This window comes from Ornithorhynchus anatinus, chromosome 7, assembly GCF_004115215.2.
Source record: "Ornithorhynchus anatinus isolate Pmale09 chromosome 7, mOrnAna1.pri.v4, whole genome shotgun sequence".
Taxonomy (NCBI): domain Eukaryota; kingdom Metazoa; phylum Chordata; class Mammalia; order Monotremata; family Ornithorhynchidae; genus Ornithorhynchus; species Ornithorhynchus anatinus.
Genome location: NC_041734.1, coordinates 56805382 through 56811850, shown reverse-complemented (window position 1 = coordinate 56811850; position 6469 = coordinate 56805382).

Genomic DNA, 6469 nt, shown 5'->3' with positions numbered 1-6469 from the left:
TCCTGATGCTTTTTTTATGACCAGTTTATTTGGTCTAAAACATCCTTTATGGGTTTTCCCATACCTGATCCATTACTCATGCCCTTCCCTCTACCTGCAGCTCCCCCTCCAAATCTGCCAAACAACTCCTGAATAACCACTTCCTCCAGGAGTCATTCCTCAACCAGTTTCCACCGTCCTTGGGCTTGTCATTTCAGTAGCCACCCAGAGCGTGTATGGGTTTATATAATCTATATATTTTTCCCCACATTTGCTCTTACCAGTTGTATCTATTTTTCCTACTGCTTTCACTGCATGTGTGCTTTTTGCAGCGCGGTCTAGTGGAATACACATAGGCTTGAGATTCAGAGAGCCTGGGTTCTAATCCTGACTACGCCTCTTGTCAAGCGACCTAGCCTTTCTGTGCCTGTTTCTTCTTCTGCAGAATGACATTGAAATACCTGTTTGTCCTTCCACTTAAGATTGTGAGTCTTATATTGACTGTGTCCAACCTAATGATCTTGTAGCTATCCCAGGTCTTAGTAGTACTTGGCACATAGTAAGTGCTCAATAAATACCACAATTATTATTATTAATAATAATGTAAACCTGAGGACATGGAAGCAGTGTGGCCTAGTAGGAAGTGCATCGGCCTGGAAGTCAGAGGACCTGAGTTCTAATAATGGCTCTGCCACTTGTCTGCCTGACTTCTCTTTTCTTCAGTTACCTCATCTTTAAAATGGGGATTAAGACTGTGAATGGGACATGGACTGTGTCTGACCCAATTACCTAGTACCTACCTCAGCGCTCATTACAGTGCCTGGCACATAGTGCTTAATAAATGCTGTTAAGGGTAGAGGGAAAACCATATCATTCACATTTAAGGTACTTTCCCAAACATCTGGTCCAATGGTCTGCCCTGAAAATCAATGGAATTCTCTCTATCGAGTGCAAAGCATTGTTCCAAGCACTTGGAATAATACAATAGAAGCAAGAACCACTTTCTTGCCCACAAGGTGCTTACAGTTCTTAGAGATGGAAATCTTATAAAGGGGGAGCTGGAGCAGGAACATGGTTATAGCAGTAGAATGTGTATCAAGATGAAAAAAATAAATATGCAAAGAAATACAGGTATATATTTAATTGTTCAGCTTTTAAAAATGGCTGTTGGGTTGATGCAATTAGAGTGTGGTTTAATTGGGAAAGGCTACAGGAAAGATGGGATTTTAGGAGAGCTTTGGAGATGAGATAGCTCTGCTCTAGAGGATTTTGTGTAGGGAGGAAATTTCAGGACAGGGGAACATTATGAATGAAGGGCTGGAGGCAGGAAGTTCAAAAGCAAGGTATGGTAAGTTATGGATGGGAAGAGTGAAGAGTGTGAGGTAGGGCAGAGTGGGAGGATTGAATGTATGTGTAGATGGGGAGAGTTGGAGAGCCTTGAAGCCAATCATGAGTTTTTGCTTGATTCATGGAAGATGGGTAGCCATTGGAGGTTTTTGAGGAATGATGTATGCTAACTGGCATTTCAAGAAGACCATATGTTTGGAAGCTGTAGTATATAGACAGAAGAGAATTGAGGTTGAAAGTAGGAAGACCAGTGAGGAACCTGATTAGTCTAACTCTGATATGACTAAGCTGGTAGCTGTTTGGTTGAGGAAAGTGCACAACGAGGAAATGTGGAGGAGGAACTGGCAGAATTTTGCAGTATGAGAATGTCAGAGTTGAAAGACCATGAGGATTTGGGGAGGACAGAGGTGTTACTTATGTGGATATAGGGGGGAAGACGGGAATTTCACTTATAGGTATGTTGAGTTACAGTTGCCAGTAGGTTATCCAACACATTGTTTACACCAGCTGCCTCCGATTCTGTCCTTGACCCCCTGCAATCTGATTTCTGCCCTCTCCACTATGTGGACACTGCCTTCTGCAGTGACATCCTTGCCAAATCCAATGGGCTCCATCCTAATCCTATCAGGCCAGTCTTTGAGCCTGGATCACCTGCTTCTGGAAAAACTAACCTTGACGTCACTGGCGTCCTCCCCTAGTTCTATCTCTCTGGCCACTCCTCATTAGTCTCTTTTGCTGGCTCCTGAGTGCTTTTGCTGAGTGCTTTTACTCAGTGCTTACTGTATGCAGCGCACTGCACAAGTGCTTCGGAGAGTACAGTGTAACAGTTGGTAGACATGCTTCCTGCCCACGAGGAGCTTGCAGTCCTTTGCTTCCCATTCCCAAACTGTAGGGGAGACCCTCAAGGCTTAGATCTCAGTTTCCTTCTACTCACCATTTACACCCACCCCCTTGGAGAACTCATTCACTCTTTTGGCTTCAACACCACCACTATGGATGATTCCCAAATTTAACTCCCAGCTCCGACCTTTCCCCTCCTCTGCAGTCTATTTCCTCCTCCCTTCAGTAGGTCTCTATTTAGATATCTCACCAACACCTCAAACTTAACGTGTCCAAAAGAGAACTCATCTTCACACTTAAATCTCCTCCTTCCCCCCAATTTCCCATCGCTGTAGTCAATCATTCATATTTATGATAGACAACTTCAACAGTCTCTCTGCCTTACAAGTCCATAACCTTGACATTATCCTTGACTCATCTTTCTCATTCAACCCACATATTCACTGTCATCAAATTCTGTTCTTTTCACAGAATCTCTAGAATCTCCTCTTTTCCATCCAAATGGCTATCACTCAGATAGTAGTGTTTGTAAACGTGTTAAGTACTTATTCCAAATGGCTATCACTTAGATAGTAGTGTTTGTAAAAGTGTTAAGTGCTTATTGTGTGCAAAGCACAGCGTGTAGTTCAGTGGCAAGAAGATGGGCTTGGCAGTCAGAGAACTTGGGTTCTAATCCCGAGTCCACCACTTGCTTGCTGTGTGGCCTTGGGCAAGCCACTTAACTTCTCTGTGCCTCAGTTACCTCATCTGTAAAATGGGGATTAAGACTGTGAGCCCCAGGTGGGACAACCTGATTACCTTGTATCTGCCCCAGTGCTCAGCACATAGCAATTAACAAATACTATTATTATTACTAAGTGCTGAGAGAATCAGTCAGTGGGATTTACCGAGTATTTATTGTATACCGAGCATTGTGTTAAACTTGGTAAAGTATGATAGAATAGGTAGACCTCAATCTCTGCCCACAAGGAGCTAAGAGCCACGGGGGAAACAGACATTCAAGTACAGATAGAGGAAATGGAGTACAAGGCATATACATAAGTGTTGTAAAGCTGGGGTAAGTATCAAAGTACTTAAAGGGTACATAGCCAAGTGCTTAGTTGATGGTGAGGAGAAGGTGGCTAGGGGAATTTAGGGCTTTGTCAGGTAATGACCTCTTGGGGATGTGATTTTAGGAGGGTTTTGAAGGTGGGGGAAGTGTGATGATCCATCAGATATGAAGCTGGAGGGAGTCCCTGGCCAAAGGGAGAAACAGAATAAGGGGTCGGTGACAGGATAGACAAGATCAAGATACTGTGAGTACGTTGACACTAGAGAGAGAAGTTTGCAAGTTGGGTTGCAGTAGATCAGAGAAGTGAAATCAGAGAGGGCGAGTTGACTGAGTGCCTTAAAGCCAATGGTAAGGAGTTTCTGTCTGACGCAGAGGTGGATGGCAACCATTTGAGGTTTTAAAGCAGCGGGGAGATATGGACTGAGTGGTTTTTCAAACAGATGATCTGGACAGCAGAATGATGAACACTAGAGGGGGAGAAACTAAAACAGGAAAGTCAGTGAGGAAGCTGATGCAGTATTTGAGATGGGTTGTGCCAAGGTTTTGGATCTTAGATTGTGAGCCCTCTGAGGGACAGAGAGCATGTCTAATTAGGACATGTGAATTCTCCCCTTATCTTTGCACCTGAACTCTGTCCCCCCCCGACTTTCCTATCCCCATAGACAATACCATCATCCTCCATATTTCACAAGCTCATAGCCTTGGCATTATCCTTGATTTATCTCTCTCATTCAACCCACATATTCAGTCTCTCATGAAATCCTGTCAGTTCTACCTACACAGCGTCTCTAGAACCCGTCCTTTCCTCTCCATCCAGTTCTACATCTAAGACTCACAGGAAGGGGACAATAGCTATTGGGACAGTAGCAGAGAGCAGTAGGGTGTAGCCCCAAAAGTCCTTTTCTTGTTTGTAAACTGTTGAGGGCACTAAGATCATAATTCTAGAGATTGGGCACCTCAATAATGACTGGAAATGTCCCAGTAGTGAAGAGGGTATTAGGGTATAGGGGGAAAGCAACTTTCCAAGTCCTTGATGTTGAAAGCGAGAAAAGCTGAAACACCAGACCACCTGCAAAGCCAGCTGCCTGGGTTTACACCCCAAAACTTTGACTCCTTGGATTCTTGTGTTGTCATTGCCGGTCCAGATGTTAACTACAGGGACTTTCTGAGATCGAGGCTACATGCCCTGTTTTCATTGCACAGAGCCTTGTACCAGGGCATGGGTAGCCAAGACTACCATGTGGGGCTCACAGTCTTGATCCCCATTTTACAGATGAGGTAACTGAGGTACAGAGAAGTTAAGTGACTTGCCCAAGGCCACAAAACAGAGAAGTGGTGGACCCGGGATTAGAACCCATGTTCTCTGACTCCCAAGCCCATGTTCTTGCCACTAGGCCATGCTGCTTCCCGCAAGTGTAGAGTAGAGTAGGCGTTCCCATGGGCTGGTGGGGGTTTGTGGCAAGTGACAGTGGAAAACATGAGGCAGCTGGGGCAGAGGATGGGGGTGGGGCCAGGTGCTGCATACTGAAGCCTGTCACCAACCTACTGCAAATAATAGAGTATATAGGTGTAAGGAGCACAGCAGAAAAGGAATCACATGAAGCTCATGAGCCATAGTTTGGCCACCCCTGGTCCAAAGCATGCATCTCCATCCCCAGTAAAGTGAGCACACATGTATACGTGTGCACGTGCACACACACACACAGACACATCACCCTTTGCCATGCCTTGTAGAGATGGGGGAGGGGAAGAAGAGAGGAAGCTGTTGTAAAGAATAATGTAAAGTCTCAAATGCTACGAGCAGGAAAGCCAGCAGCCCAATTCATCTTTCCCAGACAACTGATGACACCAAGGACATAGAAACCTAGATTCTTAGAGCTGGAAGAAACATTAAGATCTTGTCTAATTCAGCCTCCAGGGAGGTGAATATCTAAATAATAATAATTATGGTATTTGTTAAGCGCTTACTATGTGCTGAGCACTGTTCCAAGTGCTGGAGCACTGTTCTAAGCGCTGGAAATCATCCAGAACGGATATCTAACCTTTCCTTAAAAAGCTCCAGGGATGGAGTCTTTCCTTTTTTTTGATGGTATTTGTTAAGACCTGTGGTAGAGCTGGATTAGAACCCAGGTTGTCTAGATCCCAGGCCTGTGCTGGTTCCACCAGGCCATGATGTTTCATTATCATCACTGATATTTACTGAGCGCTTACAATGTGCAAAACACCATACTAAGCACTTGGGAAAGTAAAACACAACAGAGTCGACAGACAGGTTCCCTACCCACAGTGAGCTTACACTCTAAATGGGGAGACCCAGTGCAGCAGACCTAGAAGGATCTAGGGAGGAGGGGGTCTCACTGATGGCCTTATCCCCTCATTCCCTGAACTTGATCCCATTGGGTGGGGCCGGAGATCCCCTCTCCACCACATGGCCCAACCTTCCTGACTCGATTTCTTTCCCAAAGCCCCTGTCTCCCTTAGTGTGCCTGCAGGCCTTAATGGGGAGAGGCAAGGTCTGTGGGCAGGGAATGTGTTTGTTTATTGTTGTATTGTACTCTCCAAATCGCTTAGTCCACTGCTCAGGGCACAGTAAGTGCTCAAGAAATACGACTGAATGAGGTTGGATTTGGTCAATTTCAGCTACTCTGGCTGTTGCCCATCCTTGTTTGTTTTGGTCAGGTCCAGCTACTCCAGCTGTTGGCCATCCAACCATCCTCCCTGCCCACTGCTCTAGGTACAAGGACGCAAGCCTCTCTGGGAGGACCCCAAGGCTTGGGTGAAGGGTGGGTGACAAAGGGCAAGAGGCAGTTTGGTAGGTTCAGTCTCTCTGGATAGTAGTCAGTCTCCTGGGGGGTGGTCACTCATCCAGGAGGCAGCTGTGCCCTGGACTTGGGGAGCCAGGTGCCTGGGGAAGAGTGCTCTCAGGGAGGAGTTAGACTCTCTAGACTGTAAGCTCGTCCTCTAAACCGTAAGCTTGTGTGGGTAGGGAATATGTCTGCTTATTGTTATTATTATTGTATTATTGATTATAATTTATTATATTTTATTATTATATATTGTATTATTATCAGGTTGGATACGGTCCCTGTCCCTCTTGAGGCTCACAGTTTCACTCCCCATTTTATAGATGGGGTAACTGAGGCCTGGAGAAGTGAAGTCATTGCCCAATTACTACTACTAATAATAATGATGGTATTTGTTAAGCACTTACTGTGTTCCAGGCACTGTTCTAAGCACTGGGGTGGATACAAA